Consider the following 19,499-nt stretch of genomic DNA (forward strand, 5'->3'; position numbering starts at 1 on the left):
TGAATTCATGAAAAAACTTGGAGGTAATGGGCATAAGAGTTGATTCATATCTACAAAAAGGAGGAAATCAAATGTACCTTCCTGCAACCCCACATACACTTTCAAAATCCGAGAAACAATCTTTTTGTAAATATCGTACAACTTGAAGTTGCCTAATGGATATAGTTCTAATATCTCAAACTGCATATCTCTTGATGACTCCAAGATTATGGGATTGAAGTCTCATGGTTGTCATGTATTAATGCAACTTCTACCTGTGGCATTGAGAGGGTTGCTACCAAAAAGGCCAAGAAAAACAATAACGAGATTGTGTGTAACATCCCCAATTTCAGAAAAATTTAAGTTAATTATCTAAAATTATTGAGTTTAAATTTCTCTTTCATTTGAAAAATAGGGATTAAATTGAAATAATTGAAAAAAATTTATTGGTTAAATTGAATTTAATTGATTAGATATTCGAACTATTATCTTGAAAATATTGAATTTTGCTTCCCTTTGATTTTGGATTTTAGGGTCAACTTAAAAAAAAATTAAAAGAGATCATTAATTTCATGTGGTTTTGAATGGATTTAAATATTTGGAAGGATTTAATTTGTATCAAATTGATGGATTTTATGCCCTTTAATTTTGGTTTTTGAAGCCTAAATTAAGATAATTTGAAAAGTTAATTGATTTATAAATTTAATAGAATCTGTGGAGATTTTGGAAATATTGTGATAAAATATTTTATTTATCTTTTCAAAATTTGGAAAAAAAATAAAAGAATTGAGATTTTTTTCGAAATTAAATGAGAGTGAAAAGAGGCCAAAAATTGGGAGAAAGCAATTCGATTGGGAATGTTGTAAATTTTAATAATCGTGGAGCATGCGTTTAGCGCATTAGAACAGTTGATTTTTGCAATGAAGTGAACTTTTAAGCACGGCTAGGTTGAGTGAGTTGTGAACTCTTACCTATGAGGGTGGCAGCGATAACTTCTACAAAATTGTCAATTTCTGAAGTTTGAACCGTTGGATCGTACTCACATTTATTCAGTCTGTTCGAGACATATAAAATTTCATATTGAACGACAGGATCGTTGTTTGAAGCTCTGTTTTGTTCGTAATCACTGTTAAATAAAATCTGTAAAACTAGAAATTCCCCTTCTCTCTCACTCTCGCAAACCCTCCTCATGCAAGACCCTTACTACCAGCCGCTAACCTAAACAATTTATGCCATCCGACAGTAACACCCACTGCCTATCTATGGTAGCCATGAGTCGACACGCTATCAGCCGCCACTGCCCGATCTTTGCTGAAATCTTGAGAAAAACCTTGGGTAAGACTTATTTTCCTTATAATTTGGGAGGTGAAATTCACCCATTTGATTTTGGGTTAAATTAGTAACCTCTCTCTGGTGTGAAACTTAGATTCAAGATTTGGAAATTTTGAGGCATTGACCATCAAGCTAGAGACCATTTTTCGTTTTGGAGAAACTTGGTAAAGATCGGTAAGTTCTGGGTAAGAACGTTTGAGTTTAGAAGCACTACAAGAATTTTGAGCTTTAATGTCGGTTGGAAAAAAAGTGAAATCGGATGTATAATGTCGGTTTTATTTTTTTTAAAAAAAGCGGATCTTTAATGTTGGTTTTAAACGACATTATAGAGGTACCTTTAATGTCGATTTTAAACCGACATTAAAGACCCACTTAATTTATCTCATTCTCTATTTTCCCCCCATTTTTTTTCATTTCCCTCTTCACTCTCTCCCTATTTTCTTTTTCCTCTCATTCTCACACTTCCCTTTACCCTCTTCTTTCTCACTTATCTTTTCCAAACCCTTGCCATTCGTCCGTCGATCGTGGGTGAAGAGGTTGTCGTGGTACAGATCTATTCGTCGTACAACCCGCGTTGTCGCACCCACTCGCCTGTGTCTCATCAATCGCCCAGATCTGTTGTGTGCCACCAAGTTCGTTCTTGGCCAAGATTTGCTCCACGTCTCATCAGTCACCCGCCATTCCGCTTTCTTGCATTTCCTAATTATTTCTGTCTCCTCCACCCTTCATCCACACAGGGTGCGAGAGATCTCCGAGGAGGTTAGTTGATTCAATTCGATTGCACTTCGTTTCTTGCTGATCTTGTCTTTCATCGTTAATGCCATGTGATTTTTCGTTTTGATCTGTGTGTTTCTTCGTTTTGTTTTTGCTTTTTTCTTTTTGGGTTTTGTTTGTTTGTTCTTATTGTGTACTTATCTAGTTCAGATTCAATCGAAGCTTTGATCTGATTGGTACATGGGATTTACCCATTTTGTGTATTTCTATATACCCTGTATTGTTTTTCGTTGATCCTTTTAATTACTGGTGATTTAGAAGTGTTTTGGATTTGGTGTATCCCATTTGGATGTGTTTTTACTGTGTACTGGAAGTTTATTGCTGTAGTTGGGAGAAATATAGCAATTTAGATGTGGGTAGTTGTTAGCCTAAGCATACTGGAAAATAATATGTTTTATCTCCTGGACTGTGGTGCTGAAATATTTGTTTAGGTTGGAAGAGTGACACAAGTAGATGAGCAAAAAGCAATAATTCAAGTAGTTGAGGTAACCTTCTGTGCCAAAATTTCAAGTAATTAAAGTTATGGACAGGATTTATCAAACAATACTTTATATTTAGGAATTTATTGCCAGCCAGAATAGGCCAAAGACAACTCGTGTGACTCGGGTTATATAAGGCTATGAAACACATTTTTTTAAGTCCAACTTTGAGTCCTGGCCAGTTGGATCAGTGACTACAGGTGCTGAGGAAGGAAGAGGAAAGTAGCTGGTAGTTACCACATCTAATTGATAAAATGAGTTTTTTATTCTGCTTGCTTTAATTATTATTCAAAATGGTACTCTTTTTGTAAACAGCTCTATTGAAGCAACAAGGTCTCGATCTCAAGGGATTAACAAAAAGTGCACAAATGAATGAGGAAGTTCCACCATTGCTGAAAGGAGGCGGGAAAATGGAGGTTTAGATGACCAATTTTGGTTGTTTGAAATGGTTAGATTAGTTTTGATTGTTTAGTCGAAGTCCTAATGGTTTTCATTCTCTAGGTATGGCGAATCAATGGCAGTGCCAAAACTCCATTGCTTGTAGAGGATATTGGTAAATTTTATAGTGGAGATAGCTACATCATTCTTTACACCTACCACTCTAGTGAGAGGAAAGAAGATTATTTCTTGTGCTCTTGGTTTGGAAAGGATAGAATCGAGGTTAGTTAGCATTTAGGGTTTATTTTGAGAAAATATAACTATTGTAAGTTACATACTTAAACTTAGAATGTGGTGGTACACTTGCCAATTCAGTTGAATAACTAGTGCTGATTCTCTAAGAAAGGGAATAATGGAAGATGGTTTCCTTGATCTAATGAAAGTACTCTTGATTCCTGTAAAAGAATAATTGTTTGTAATCCGTACAACAAGTGTAGGGATATTTTCTCATTCCTTACATTTTCATACCATGACATATTTAAGTGCATTTGTACATAAATATATGTGTTTATTGTTGTTAAACCATTTTCTATTATTTCAAACCTCAGGAAGATCAAAAGATGGCTACACGGTTGACAAATACAATGTCCAACTAGCTAAAAAGGAGGACTGTTTAGGTACCATAAACATAAAGTATACGTGATAAATAGTTTCTATCTTTGGGAATTTCCTTATCATATGCTTTTTTTTTTTTTTTGCAGGGTCGTATATTTCAAGGCAAAGAGTCACCCCAATTTATTGCCCTCTTTCAACCTTTTGTGGTGCTTAAGGTGGTAGTCTTATAAAGCTTCTTTCTTAATTCATCTCTTTTGATTAGAATCACGTTGTAGTTTCTTTTACAAGGTTCTGATGTGGAACTGAAAGGGTCCTTGAGAGACACAGATAACCATCATTTTCTTAATGAATTATGGTGTAGGGTGGCTTGAGCTCTAGTTACAAGAAACTCAAAGCAGATAAAGCTTTGGCTAATGAAACTTATACGGAAGATTCTGTTGCCCTTATTAGGATATCACAAACATCTATTCACAACAATAAAGCAGTGCAAGTTGAAGTTGTACGTAGTAGTGATTTTGATAATTTTCTTTCTATATGATTTTGATAATCATATCTTCTTCTTGCACACATTGTGAGATAAGCTCATTAATACTGCATTTATCCTTCTGAGTATTATAGCTTATCTTAAACTGAGTGAATTGTGCAGGAAGTGAGATAAGTAACAGATGCACGAGTAAATTTTGATTTATCTCGATATCAAGTGTCTTTAATTTACCTGCGAGATTGGACATTTCCATAATGTACTCCTGTATGTTTCCATTACCTTTATATCTCATAGAAGTTAAAGAAGTCAAAAGATTACTTGCTTCCCCTTTCTCATTTTTAGCAAAATATTTCTCAATTTGAGCAAGGAACTTATTGGTATTTTCACTTTCCGTGATAAAGCACCGAAAAGACTCCATAATGGAATTTTCACTTTCCATGATAGAGCCCCGAAAAGACCCCGAATGAAATTTTCACTTTCCATGATAGAGCCCCGAAAAGACTCCATAATGGAGTGCTCAATGATCATCAGACACATGCGATTTGACCGTTCCCACTTCTTTATATTAGCTGTATTTGGCTATTCTTCAGTATAAATAGGTTTATCGGTCCTTAATGCAAGGTCAAAATCCATACACCCGAGAAGTATCTCTAGGTTTTCCTTCCAAATCTTAAGTTTGATCCATTCAACTTAAGGATTGAACTCAGATTTCCAGATATTTGAGTAAGACCAACTGAAACAATAAACAAAAAAACATATGCTCACAATTTAAATATAACAAAATAATTTCACATATGTGGTGGGCTCCTCTAACAAGATACCTAACACAACATTTGTTGGCCTTTTGGCCCTTAATCTCAAATTAATTAATTTTAATTAATTAATTAATCAATGTTTTCATGATAACAAACTCAATTTTTAATTACTGAAAATTTTAGTGTTTTAATATGTCCATAGCGTAGAGCTCGGAACAATGATTCCAACACCTCTTGAATCACTCAAATCGGAGCTAAACCGAAAACGATATGACCGAAACAAGTCTATAGAGAAAATACCGTGGTGGATGACGTGGCATAACCAAACCATTTGCATGTAGACATGCGGCAACATATTGGTTGAATGGTAGATCATTAAGAGATTAACATATGATGGACTTTTTATTTTTGGATTGACTTTAAAAAGAATGAATTTAAAAAGAAAATGAATTTAAAAGGAAAATAAATTTAATATTATTTTATGTTTGTGTCTAACGGTTAGTTTTTTTACACATGATATGTTTTTTTTTTTTTTGGATTGACTTTAAAAATAATGAATTTAAAAAGAAAATGAATTAAAAGGAAAATTAATTTAATATTATTTTATGTTTATGTCTAACGGTTAGTTTTTGACACATGGTATGTTTTTTATTTTTTAGATTAATTTTAAAAAGAAAATGAATTAAAAGAAAATGAATTTAATATTATTTTATGTTTGTGTCTAATGGCTAGTTTTTGACACATGGTATGTTTTTTATTTTTTAGATTAATTTTAAAAAGAAAATGAATTTCAAAAGAAAAGGAATTTAATATTTTATTTTGTTTGTATCTAACGACTAGTTTAGTTTAAAATCTCCACCATTGATTTTTCTTTTCCAAAATACAATAGTTCAAATTAATTGTGGTTTCTAAAATTTTTCCAATCTCTATATAAACCATCTTCCTCTCCAAATTTTGTACGAACAAATTTTACATTTCATAATCCTCCAAAACTCAAAAGTTTCCATTGTTGCTCTCTCTAAGCTCCCAATTTTTTTTTTCATCTTATTCTTGAGAGAGTGATATTGTATTGTAAGGGTAAATTTGTTGAGTGCTTAAACTTGTAAATCCACTCTAGTGAGAGTTGTATTGTGTTCTCAAAAATTCCAACATTTGTAACGGTTTGATCCTAAACTGTGGAAAAGATCGGGTTTGCTTCCGTGGAAAGAGTCGGAAAGATTTTATTAAAATTCACAAGAGGTGTTTGAAGAGTGGATTAGGTCGAGTTTGACCGAACCACTAGTCTTATTCTCTAACTCTTTCCTTTTTATTTTTGCAATTAATTTTAGCAATTTATTGTATGTTTTAGTTTGTTCTTATTTATTTGCTAAAATTTGATAGAATTAAATTATCACACTATTTGTCATCTTATTTGTTGCATAAATTAAAATTTTCTTATTATTTATAAAAAGTGTATTAATTAGTTTAATTGGGTTAATTTAGAAAAAAAATTTAATTAAACCCTATTCACCCCTCTATCGATCCAACAACATTGTCTAGCCTTTGGGCAAAAAGGCTGTAAATCAAAGTACTAACAATTAACTCGGTCAAAAAACAGCCTTTCTTTGGACCGACTATTTTTCACATGAGCAATCCTTATAATTGTCACATACTCATTACCACATGCGTACTCACAATTTGGCCAAATAATTATCTTCCTTTGGTAACATATTATTTTGACCAATTCAATCGAAAATATAAGACACAATAATAAATAAATAACTAAATTGTGTTCATGCCAATTTTCAATCACATTAAAATGATAAAGAACACAAATCAGCATGGAAAAATCGAAACATTTAGTAAAATTGTTCAGCCTTCTTTTTTTTTCTTTTAAATAATCTTTAAATTCTTTAACCAAAAATCAAAATCCCAATGGAAAACAAACCTAAACCAACAATCCAACAGAAATTCATGATCTGATACAACATAAATTCTTAATATCTATATTGAATAGATAAACCCTAGGATCATTCATACCAAATGGTCAAGAATAACATACCGGATTCCATTGCAAAATTGATTATAGCTTCAAGATGATGATGGATGACTATGGTCTTCCTCAACCAAAACTCCAAATGCCTTTAGTGGGGTCTCTCTAGATAGAATTCAAGAAAAATTGAGTGCTTATTGTTTTGGTATATTGGGGATCATAAGCTTAAGGTCTCTTTATATACTATTCAATTAGGTTCCCATTAAACACTAATTAACTAGAATAGGCTTCTACCTAAATCCATATTCAATTAGGAATCTAGGGCCTTAATTAATTATATCACGCCCAATCTAATAAAATAGCCCAATATAATAAAATAGCCCAATATAATAAATTATTAATCCACATACATAGCCCATACTTTAATTAAACATATTATTATTTAAATATGTTTAACAGATATATCTCGGGCAAAATTGGGTATTCTTGTTGAAATCTCGGGTTGATTAACATTGGGATTCATTTGAAAAATTTAAATATCACAATGGACTTGACATCCATCTAAAAAATCACAATGGATAAATCCATTTTGAAATTTGAAAATCCATATAATTGTGGAAACAAAAATTAGGGTATGAAAATTATGTAAAATTTTGATATAAGATTTGATAAAAATAATTGAATTTGGAGAATATTTGAAAAGATATAAGATTTGATATAAGATTTTGAAAGATTATAAATATGTGAAAAAATTAGTAGAATCTCGGTGTTAATATTACTTGAGATTTCACTGAGAAAACCCAAAAAATAATTTTTAAAACTAAATCTTGGTGGTTGATGGAGAAAAAATAGTTTAAGGAGTTTTAAAAATCGTGCTAATTTTGAAAAATGTACTTGATACTATAATTTTTGACAATTGTCCAATAAAGTTATATTATTAACTTTTGTAAATAAAATATCTTTTGAAACTTTACACAACACATACAACGTAGTATCAAACTAGTTAATTAAAGTGAGCTAATTATAGTCAAAACAAACATAGCTCAGCGGATATTTGAGTGTGAAATTTCCTACCCTAATTCTACTTAAAAAGAAAAGTGGGCCAATTGTACGTAGTATATCGATGTTAGATGTAATATAATGTGTGTACGTTAAGGTAGAGATGATTGTTAAGGAAGAAAAAGTGTTAAAATGGACATGGAAAAGCTTGCAGTTATTTCAAAGCTTCCTTCCTTATTCAATTATGCGTTCACTAAATTATAAAAAAATACTTGTGATCTAAAATTGTTGAAAATTTGTAGAAAAGTTATATTTAGAGGTAAAATTATTTGATGAAATTTATGAATTTTGGAAAAGTTATTCAATAGTATACCAATAATCATTTTTTTTTTTTTTTGCAAACTTTTATTTTATTGACCTGAATGAATTTATGAAAATTTCACCACATATATTTTGTTAACGTTAGTATTTAAGTTTAGGTTTGAATTTGGGAAAAATAACTTAAAGGTATAGTGTAATTATTTTTAAATTTTGCTTTAAAGCTAGGAAAAATATCAAATTATACCCTTAAATTTTGTGAGTTATATTAATTAAAACCATGAACTAATAATTGTATCAGTTTTAATTTTGAACTTGTTGGAAATGGTAGGATCTTCAGAACAACAGTAAACCGTCAAGGCACGGCTGTCAAGCGAAGAGCAAAATCGTCAGGACCATCTACCCAAGTGTGCAAGTAGGTCTGAAAATTGTCACGCTGTCCCCAGGATAAAACAGCCAAATGAAAACCGATCAGAAATGCACCGTTACCGACCGGAACATACACCCTGTCTAAACTCACTATTTGGAAAGCTAAGATGGATGAGGAGAGGAAAATGAAGTGGGAAATGAAGAATTAATTTTGTCTTTAGAACTGCTGAATGCCACACCTTTTGTAGGACTTTAGCGTCGAACAGTAGGGAGCGAAAGAAGCTCTCCGCCTCAGAACGTGTGTGGACAGAACGGGATGGGCGGACGAAACAGAACAGGCGGACGAATGGACAGTTTGCTTCCTTTTTCGGTTAAAATAATAATAAAATAAAATTAAAAAAATGACATCCATTGAACCCACATTAGTCTATCTCCTCACTTCCTCCAAAACATGGGTACCTCTTGAGGCCCAAACTCAAAACTCAAGATTAGACTTCTAACATCAAATTTTCCAATGTGGGATTCTCCAACCAAAAATGTTGTCTCTCCTTGTTTTGAAAGTTAAATTTTCACCCTACAGAACTTTTGTAAGAGTATTAATTTATACCTATATCCAGATTTCATTAGAATAATATCATGTGAAACTTACAATTTGAGTAAATTGAACTCCTAAATTTTCATAAACTAATTTCAATTTAAACTTTTTATTATGATTATCTTTGAAAAATTTATATGTGCATTGATTTCTAAACGTGTGTAGAATTTTCCAAATGTTAGATTTACAAAGATACTTTGAGTAAATACATGAATAATGATTCTAAAAAAAATTCAAATTGAAATCTAAATTGAAAAACTTAATACATGAGAGACCGAACCTTTGACTTGAGAGTCAAATGTTATTTTATTTCAATATAAATTGATTTTGACTGAAATAATTTAATAAATAAAGTATTCGATGTAAATATGCGTGGGCCCGGTTTCCTCATTGAATTGATGCTACAATTTTAAAATTAATTTATAAACAAAATGGAAATTTCCTATTTGATTAGATCGGTGGGGCCTACATCCCTGTTAATCTGACGATTCTGATTGGTTAAAATAATTGTCAAATGATTACTTTATTTTTGGAAAAAGGGAGTTTCCGTACAAATATTCTCATTTTGGTCCCACAAAAGACGGAAATTTTCAAAAGTAGTCCATGCCACGTAATGCACAAAAGTCCAATCCATGTGAATTTGTCTCTCTTATCCTCTTTTACTAAAATAACAATCAACTAATTTTCTTGAAATATAATAATTTATTTATTTGGTCAAAATTCTCACTATCTTTTCTTAAATTATTTGAAGTCTTCAAAGTTTCCAAGATTCCTTTACGAGTGATTTTATTTTCTAAGAAAGGTACCAATTTTTTTTTTGTTATATACAATCATAAAGTACATTGTTTTATGCGTTTTTTTTTTGTTTCAATAATAATGTTAAGAGCTTTTCAATGCTTTACCATTTTTAAGTGGGTTTCATTTTCAAATTTAAATATGAAATCTGGATTTGGCAAGGCTTCTTTCACTTATCAATTTAGTGGTTTCTGTTTTTTATTTTGTTTTAATATATAATATTATAATTAAATGTATGATTCATAGATATTCACAAAATGATTATTGTTAAAATATTGCGGGTCTTAAATAATTGTAATGAAAGTCAATGGATAATTACTTATAAATTGTAATAAACTCAACAAGATAATGAAAGTCATGAACTAAGACGAACTCAATAGACAATATAAACAACTCAATGGATAATTACTTATAAATCCAAACAAGTAAGCCTATCAAGATAAGAGAAATGACTAATAATTCAATAGTTTTCATTTAGAAAAGTGCATAGATATAAACAAAAATACTTATAAACTTATAACACAAAAGAATATCCATTCTATCTTTATCTCGTAGAAAACGCTTGACTGGTTGGCATCTTCTTTCCAATCTTTGTTCAAGGAGCCCTGCAACCACAAATACTTCAGAAAATTGTTTGATGATGGTGACACTCTTTGGCTTGAAAAACACAGCAACAAATATTTTTTTTTTTTTTTGGTGAGCTTACCCTTTTAGAACAGTCTGGCCATCGTTCAATAATCCCCATCCCTGCTCTGGAAGACAAAAAAGGATGGTTCTCTTTCTTTTCTTTAGTTTCAGATTATTCTAAGAAACCTAAAACAATGAACAAAGCCCCAACCAATATTAGCAAGCAATCCTACAAAGCGGCTGTTCAGACACGAAGCTTCATTCTTCCAAGACCAAGCTTGACCCTGCCCTATCAAGCTCTGGTGGTCTTTACCCTTCTTCTGCTTTTTTGCTACCACAATTTGATTGGCAGGCTATGGTGGTTGTCCAGCGTTCTGCTCTTAGCGATACTCGGCTGCTTATTCGAGACTCTCTCCAATCCTACCTAGCATCTCATTGCACTATTAATCCGATCTCTAATGATAAAGCTTTGCTGCATGTTTATAGCTCGGATACTTCTTAAAACCTATGTGCCAACTCAGACTGGACTTCCATTGGCCCTCTGAAACTAAAGTTTCTCTCATCATCTTTACCATCATCCTTCCAACAACAAATGGTTACATCTTATGGAGGCTAGATCGACGTGTTTAATTTACCAATTACTCACTGGATTGAAGATATTTTTCGATATATTGAAGACAAGTGTGGCAGATTCATTCAACCTTTAAATCATACTGAACGGTGCTTGATTATCTCCTTTGCTGGTCTGAAGATCAAGGAAAATAAGAATGGCTTCATTCCACATGAATTTTGATTACCAAAAGAGTTAGCTGCCGATGAAACTTTTGGTCAGAATTTGGTCGTCCGGCACCAGACAGGGGCAGAAGCGTTCACCTCTCTCTCCACAAGGATACAACATTAAGGAGGCTGCTGAAAACGTGGATCTCATTGATTATCGGTTAAACGAAAAAGGTAAGTCAATGGTATTTGAACCCGATCAGCCACCTACCCCCTCTCCCCCTCTCACCATATCTCGGCCTTTTGACTGAATCTTCTATAAATAAGGAAAATATAAATCTCCCTTCTTTACCTGAATCTCCTGAGAATATGGAGAATTCAAATCTTCCTCCGTCACTTTCCTTAACCGACCGATTAGTGGGCCCACAAACGGAACCCTTCCTTTCCCCCACATCAACTACCCAACCAAGCCAAATTAATTCTCCTAAGTCTACCTCATCTGTGATGCCAAGCCATACTAATTCTCCCAAGTCCACCTCATTCTTTACCTTCCAAAACCAAAATATTAGTCCATCTACTTTAACATCTCCCCCATTTCACAACTTTCTTTCAGCAGTTACATTCCATAAGGGCCATAAAAATTTACACGATGGACCTATACATTCCACCTCAATCAACAACCAAAACCTTCCTTTTATTGAAACTGATATAGAGGGGTATCTCTCTAGCTCCACCAAGGAAGACGATTTCATTACCAACCCTGATATCACCATTTTTGGTGATCAACCAGATGCTATCAACCACTTACCAATTCACCCTCTCCCTCCTCTTCCATAAGATTTGAACCCAAAAAAAAAAATCCCATAGCTTCCCCTACGGTCAACCATGGTTCCCTAATTAATGTCCTCCATCCAATTAATCAACATACGCCTCTTACTTCCCCCTCCTTACCCATTATTCTTCATGAATTGGCTTCTATATTGTCCTTACATTGTCTATGTGTTATGGTCATACCCTCGGTACCTCCCCCCAAACCCAAAAACAAAAAAATCACCAATACCACTAGCAAAAAACCCAAACTTCAAAGGGAGTTTCAAGGCCTTTTTTCATCGATCCACTATGATAAATCTGCCATCTTGGCAATTAGGGAGGGGCCTTTTGAGAATCCATGAGGTTCCCTAATTACCTGGAATGTTTGGGGTCTCAATTCTTGGCGGAAGCGTGCTTTGGTTAAACAACTTATTCAACAATACAACCCTTGTTTTGTCCTCCTTTAAGGAACAAAGCTGTCATTTGTTAATTCAACATTAATTAAATCCATATGGATTCTTTTTTCAGATTTTTTTTTTTTGGAGGGTTCTCAAGGTGAAGGAGGCCTACATAATGTGAATTGGGAGATTTCTCAGCGTCCTCGATTGTTGGATGGTCTTGGTATTGGTAATTTTAAATGTCGAAACTCTACATTTCTTGCAAAATGGACATGGCGATTTCTTTCTAAGCGTGGTGCTTTATGGAGGAAACTCATTGTTATTAAATATTATTCTATTGATTGTGTTTGCCCCTCACCTATTTCTTATGGTTCTTCCAGAGATCCTTGGCGGTATATTAGTACTTTTGCTTATCTGATTGCAAATCGGATTTGTCGATGTGTTGGTGATGGTTCTTCTACGTCTTTCTGGTTTGACTCTTGGCTTAGTTGTGGTGCCCTTGTCAATACTTATAGGCTCTTTCGTCTTGTATAAAAACCTGAGGTTATTGTCACTAATGCATGGATCTCTTCTACATATGCTTAGAATTTGAATTTTCATCGTAATCTTACTGAGTTAGAGATTGTTGAATGGGCTTCTTTATCTCATCTCCTTGAATCTGTACGCTTACGTTCTTCCCCTGATGCTTAGTTGTGGCCCTTTGATCTTTCTATGGGCTTTACAATTAAATCTATTATGGCTAATTTGATGGGTGCTATAGATTCAACTTTGACTGACCTTTATTTGGCGATTTGAAAGGATAGATACCCCAAGAGGATTAAAATTTTTCTTTAGGAACTTAGCTAGGGTGCCATCAATACTGCCGATCGTTTACAGAGGCGAATGCCTTATATGTCTTTCTCCCCCCTTTGGTGTTATATGTGTCTAACATGCTGAATGTCGGTTCACCTCTTTTTCCATTGTCTTTTTGCTACTACCTTTTGGAATCATCTCTTACTTGCTTTTGATTGGTCTTTCACTTGTTCTAATAATATTTCTGATGCTTTGACCTCTATTTTAGTGGGTCATCCTTTTGATAGTACTAAGCAAATGTTTTGGCTAGCTCTCATTCATGCATTCCTTTGGTGTTTATGGGGTGAAAGGAATCGAAGACTTGTTAATGACACTTTTTCTTCTAGTGCTCGTTTTTTAGAACTTGTTTGGTCTACTGCTTTTTCTTGGTGTAAATTAACACACCCTTTTGCAAACTTCAGTTTATCTTTTTTAGTTAGTAATTGGAGATCTTTCTTGTAATATCCTTGCTTGGGGTTTTTCCCTTATATCAATGAAATGTTTCTTTTGAAAATGTTGTGTAGCCCTAAAGGCATTTTCGTCTATTTACATGGTGTCTACAGTCTAAGGTTTCATCCCTTTAGTTATTTATACCTATCCCTATATTTTGTACTGTGTATCTGAATTAAATAAAAAACTTTTTTCGTGGTTTTTTCTCCATGGTCTAGGGCTTTCCACGTAACTCTGGTGTTTTTCTTTTCTACCATCACTTTTCAATATGGTATCAGAGCATGGTGATAAGAATGTAGCTAGAATAGAAGAGATTTAGTCATTGACTTTAGCAGAGGATGAAACTCTAGGGGAAAATTCTCTCAGTGCTGAAATTAGGGCTGCCATCGACCAATATTTACGCTCATTACTTTGACCATTTCAGATCCAACAAACGGGCCAGCAGTCGTTTGTCGATCGAGCATTTGCCACCATTGGAGGACCTCCGTCGCTGCCGTCGACGACTACAACCAGACACGAATGCATGTCGTCGATGACTCCATCGCTCCAACTACCAATCGCTGCCGATGTTGCCCAGACTACTGGTCATAGCCAGGTTGTCGATTGTAGTCCAGACACGATCGATGGGTTTTTCCCAGCCAACGCTCCAACGCAGACGTAGACATTTCTTCTAGCCAACGATGGGTTTTTCTCAAGTCAGTTTTTTCCTTCCATGTCTTTCCCCTTTCCGTCCACTCTACTCAGTCCCTCGATCTATCAGACCCAACCAAACCAGCCAGTCCAGCCGAACCAACCTGCCCAGACAAACCCGGTCCAGCCAAACTCGATCCAGCCTTTGCTTGGTCCCTCGATCTACCAGACCCAACCAAATCAGCCAAACTCGGTCCAGCCAAACCCATTATAGCAAGCTCTTTTTTCCCACATTTTATCTTCTGGTAAGTCGACTCCTCAAGCTGCTCTTCCCACGCCAGCAAAAACCATATTTTCAGGGGTCTATGGGCATAAACAACCGATAATGGGTTTTAGTAGGACCGTTAACTTTCAATAGCAACTAGCAAATTTGCAGCAACAAATATCTGCGCTTCGGGTGGTCGTTAGATCCACGGCCAATCTATCTTATGACTTTCAACTAGATACATATCCGGAAGTTTCGTTATGTTCAAAAACTGCGGTAAATGCTTACCCTACTTTACCTTTCGCAAACATTATGTCTGGTTTGTGGGTAATTCTACAAGAATTTCTATCAACGAAAAACCTAATGGCCAGAACTATTTTTCTTGGTCACAATATGTGAGGGTGGTTCTCGAGGGACGACACAAGTTCGGATATCTAACAGAGGAAGTAGTGTCTATAAGTTTAATTTTCAAAAACAAAATCTAATAAATCAAATAATTATCAAACGAGACCTTAAATATTGAGTATCAACTAAAAATAATTTACATAATACATATACTTTAATCATTATGACGAACGTAAATAAAATTTTAATTGAATTTAATTACCGAACCCTAATTTACTTTATATTACAACTGACTATTTTTTAAAAAATTAAATCTACCCGTAATTACTATAAAATGACCCATATGTGTTATGGTAGCACTAAAATCTTGGAAAAAGTTTAAAATTACCATAATCTTGAAAAAAGTTCAAATTTTAATCTTGAACTTGACCATTTAATTCAATTTTCACATTAAATTCTACAACATTACAAGTCTCATTTTTGTCAATTTCATTGCCCAAAATACAAAATACAAAATTGGAATTCAATTTAAATTTTAAATTTTAAATAAAATACAAATTCACTCACATTAATTTCACTTCAATTTTCTTTTCGACGCGCCAACTCTCTAAAACTAATTTACTTACATTAATTACCGCCAACTTCACTTTACATACTAATAATGAAATTATAAAGGTCAAATTATAATTTTAGCTCTTCCACTTTTACATATTTCTCTATTTAGTTCCTAAAGCTTCTATAAAGTATTTAAAAAGTCTAAAATATTCAATTTTCATTTAATAATTCTCTAAATTTCAAATAGTAATAATAATAATAATAATAATAATAATAAGTCTCTAAACTCTTCCAAATTTATATTAGTAGATTCGTTAATTTAATTAATATCATGTAGGCTAATAACATTGACAAACTATAATATTTGTATAGGTAAAATCGAAACTATAATTTAAATATTGAATTATAAATTCGGTTTAGATTTTCAGTGTTATTTTAAGTTAATGAATTTTTAGATTCTAAATTGTAATAATTCTGAAAAATATCAATTTATACTTTTAACTTTGGGGTTGTATCAATTTGAATTCTAAACTAAAAGTTATATCAATTTAAACTCTCAACTCTAAAAGTAGTATCAATTTAAACCCAAAACTAATAATTCAATCAATTTAAACCTTAAACTTTCATAATTGTATCGATAAAACATAATGGAGGGTTTAAACGGATACACTCATGAAACTTCAAAGTTTCAATTGTACATTTATGAAAGTTCAGAATTTAAATTGATACAATTATTAGTTTGGAATTTAATACACTTATGAATTTTTAGGATTTAAATCCATATAATTATTAATTTATGATGTAAATTGATACAATTTCAAAATTCAACGGTACAAATTGATATTGCATTATTCCTTCATGATTTTTTTTCCATTAATGTCAATCAATTAAGTAATAGTAGTTTTAGGATTACACTCCATTATAAGAACAAGGAGTGTAAATGAAGAGTACAAGGGATGTATATTCTAACACTTCCCCTCAAGAGGGAAGTAACAAATTGATTACATCTATTCGTTGAGAATGATTAGTCAATTAATCATTATTTATCATAAAATTAGTCAACTAATTTTAAATTCAATTTAGATTTGAAAATAGTTTTCTATATTTAATTTAGATATGAAACGGTTTTCTATTTAATTATGATCTGATGTGTTTTCTACATAATTTAGAAAAATGTTTTTGTCTAATTCTTAAAAAAGGTTGTTTTAGTCCTCAAGGGTGAGATTTGAGTTTGACATGATATTTCTCTCTATTAAAAATAATTTAATTATGAGCAAAGTTTTTACTCGATTCCAATTCTTCTTCAACGAGTGCACATTTGAGAAGAGTATTGTATTAACTTTGGAGCAACTGGCTTTTGGTGATTTAGCACCAAGATCGCGTCGATTTTACTTTCAAGCCAGTTGATCTTCCACGGTACAACAATGACTGAGATCCGAAATTGAGAACGATTAATAATTTGAAAGCTAAATTACGAATTGATTTACCGAATTGTGTGTGAGATCCGCAAGAAAACAAGAGTTCAATGGAAGGACGATTTGATAAACTTATGGAAAAAGTGGATGGATGCTAAATGAGAGAAATCAACTTGGCTTCCAAATGGATATTGATGTAAAATTCCAAAGGATAATATATTATCTGAAGAGCCATATGAATGGTAAGTACCCACAATACTTCACTCCGTCCAACATTATGAGCTAAGAAGTAATTCCCTTTTACATTACTAAAAATTAGATTATATTCTGATTTTTTTTTTTTTTTTTTAAGAAATGATACAAAATTAAGAGAGATTTTCATCCCAAATTAAGAAAGAAAATTAACAAAAGATAGAAAATATTAATTTTAGTAAACTAAATTAAGAAAATAGGTGCACTTATTATTATTAATTTTAAATTATAATAATTTATTGACAAAATCATTCGCGTGATTTCAGGAACTTGGAGTGCTCTGAATATAAGGAAAGAATAATAATAATCTTTCTAATAATTAATTCACCATTGGTTTAAGGTTACATTAGTTGGAAATTGTATTAGAGATGTAAAATTAAATCTGAACTAAGAATGCCCAAACAGAACGCAACCAGTCGAATAAATCGAAAGTAATAAAAACACAATGAATCAAGGATATATAGTGATTCAACCAATTTGGTCTACATCTACCTTGAGAACCAACTTGAATCAATTTTATTAACAATGGGAATTACAAATTATAAAAAATTTAGCAAGATCAACCAATTTATCCACGATTAATTTGCCTCTTGACCGAGACTAATCGTCAAGCACAATCTGCCTCCACCGACTATACCGCTGGCCAGAGCCCACTGTACTGAGAACCCACGCGTATTGCTAAGCCTTTGTTACCGAGACCCAAATTCCACCGATTACAAGTTTGTCATTGAGTCTTTAATTCCACCAATTTTCTAATAAAGACTCACTTAAATGACTTGTTATTTTCTACATGGATTATTTTCTCAGAAAGAAGGAAATATAAAGTAGAGAAATATGTTCATGGTGAGAGCTATTATGTAAGATTGTGAGGTTTTGGTGTGTGTAATATCCAAACAAGGAAAATAACATTTGCCATACTAGATATTATAGCTACTAAAAATTTGGTAAGAAATATGCATAATTTCTTTGTTTGAGGTGTTGACTGTTGATCTGTTCGACTGCAATCTCTTTGTTGAACTGCTGGGTTGAGTTTGCTCTTGATTGATGAGGTTGATGTGGCATGTGCTGACATAGTTAGCTTATGTGGTGGTGGTTTGTCAGATTGTTCCACAAATTTAATTTTTCCATATAGTATGAAAATTTAGCAATTTTATTTTATTGTTATTTTATAGCATGATATTCAATATAACTTTATGAATATATATTTGAATATTTCATGAGTAGTAAACTATATTGTCTTAAATGAGATGCTATTGTGATCTACTTGAGCATTATTTATGTCATAAATTATCATGTATGGCCATTAATTCCATAAAGTACTATTATTACTTTTAAATTAAGTTTGGCCTTATACATTATTTTGACCATCATCTAACTTACTTGTTGTATGAATATATGTAAGTTCCGTCATTTTATGTGGAAGCTTGTAAAATTGATAGTAGTTTGAGACATTGTCTAGCTAGAAAATGTGTAATGCTTTATAAGGTTTTTTTCTAAGAAACTTCTTAATAAGAAATGAACTTCTTGAAAAATCTTGATAATTATCCCATAATTAAAAAATAGAGCGTAAATTAACCTTGTCATCTTATTAATAAAGAGTATAGAGAGGAGATGTGTATATATATATACACACACACGTATCCGAAGAAAATATAGGAAAATAACATGACGAACTATACAACTGTGCAATAGTAAAATATATTCTAAAATCCAATATTAATGAAAATTATCTAACGTAACATGATTTGACCAAGAAATTATGGATTTAGATTACGAAGAGCACAAATATTCGAGCATTGAATAGCCAATTACAAATTAGACACTACATTGAAGCTTCGAGGAAGCTTAGTAACTAGGTATATTTGAGAATTGGAATGCTCTTTATAAATTTTGAATGCATTATATTTAAAAGCTCATGGAAGCTTCCCTATATAGTATAGCCATGGAAAAAAGGTCGGTTGATTTTAATTAATTTATCTATTCTTTTCTCTTTTGAAGCTTTGCTAAACTCTAAAAATTAAATTTGATTGGCCCTAAATGAAAAGAATTAATAGAAAATGAAATTGTAAAGAGAATTATTTTGTTCCTTGTGTATCATTTTGAAGTTAATATACCTAGTATACAATATACTTGGGTTGAGATTTGGGTAATGTATATAAATAATTAGACTGGAGTCTGATAGCTTGACAACAATTCGTCTGTTGAATGCTGAGGAGGCTAATTTTAGTCGTTTACAAAAGCATGTGGCAGACAGTTTGTTCTCTTAGGCGTTTGATGGAGTTTGTTCTCAGGTGTGGTGGGAAGCTTTCCTTGATTGGATTTGTCAGCTTGTTGAAGCAAATTATAGCATTGTTATTTCT

The sequence above is a fragment of the Benincasa hispida genome, chromosome 4, assembly GCF_027475165.1.
Source record: "Benincasa hispida cultivar pf3 chromosome 4, pf3_genome.v1.1, whole genome shotgun sequence".
Lineage (NCBI taxonomy): Eukaryota > Viridiplantae > Streptophyta > Magnoliopsida > Cucurbitales > Cucurbitaceae > Benincasa > Benincasa hispida.